The 880-nt window shown below is 45.5% G+C and overlaps 1 protein-coding gene across 6 annotated transcripts in view; it reads right to left on the bottom strand.

Annotated features, from left to right (window-relative positions):
- Positions 1 to 270, bottom strand: part of LOC119276071 — a 17,491-nt gene extending 17,221 nt beyond the window's left edge. For 5 of the 6 annotated variants that reach the window (XM_037557045.1, XM_037557043.1, XM_037557042.1 and 2 more), the window contains exon 1: positions 91 to 270. The gene's annotated coding sequence lies outside the window, so the exon portion shown is untranslated. The remainder of the gene's footprint in view (positions 1 to 90) is intronic. The other variant, XM_037557048.1, reaches the window with a different exon arrangement.
- Positions 271 to 880: the final 610 nt, after the last annotated feature.

Below are 880 nucleotides of genomic sequence, written 5' to 3' on the forward strand. Positions count from 1 at the left end.
AAAAAGGCAAGCAGCAAGAAAGTTCAAATTTGGGGGGAAATAACGCGGTCAAAGCCGCGGGAAAACATGGCTCCGATTCCCGAGCAGTACCTGAAGAAGGCGACGCCGACGGCGTGGGGGGAGCTGGATTCAGGTCGGAATTCAGGAGGGGTCGGAGGTACAGGAGGGTGCGAAAATGAAACTGCTGGTGCTACAAGCGAGGCGAAGAGACGAGAGGAGGCTGTGCCTGTATTGTAATGTTGGGTATAGGCAGCGTGAGGAAGAGAGGAGACTGACAAAAATCCGGCACCACTTGTTGGTGGGAGTGTTTACTGCTGCTGCGGCCTCCCCTTCCCTTAGACTAGTAATAGTGCGGAGTAACTTTACTGCCTCTATAGTGGGTAGTAACATATGTGCAGTGTCATGCATCACCTTATTTATTATTTTGTAGACTCATTTTGCATTGGGAACCGCTATGTGATGGTAACATATTATGTTACTCTATTTGCGTTTCTCTTCATTAATTATTTGACACATCATCTTTTTTGCTTATGTGGCATGTATGTTACTACCTATGTTACTCCCACTATGACCAGTCTTAGGCTGGCCATAGTGGGTAACATAATCAGTATCATGCACTTGGGACTCGCAAGCATGCTTATGTGGCAGGCAATTAAAGAAGAGAGAGATGGTTAGAGCATGGTTAATAATATAGCCAGCTGTTGGCTATATGATGTTGTCATGTCACATATAGTCAAGCTTATAGCCAACAAGTACAATAGCTAGATATAAATATATACTACTTTGTTGATACATGGTCCACCCCACTCTCTCACAAAGTACCTAGGAGCACGTGTTGCAGCCGGCTGTTAACTAGTAGCCCGATTCTCTTCTCTCTCCT

The sequence above is a fragment of the Triticum dicoccoides genome, chromosome 3B (assembly GCF_002162155.2).
Source record: "Triticum dicoccoides isolate Atlit2015 ecotype Zavitan chromosome 3B, WEW_v2.0, whole genome shotgun sequence".
Classification (NCBI taxonomy): domain Eukaryota; kingdom Viridiplantae; phylum Streptophyta; class Magnoliopsida; order Poales; family Poaceae; genus Triticum; species Triticum dicoccoides.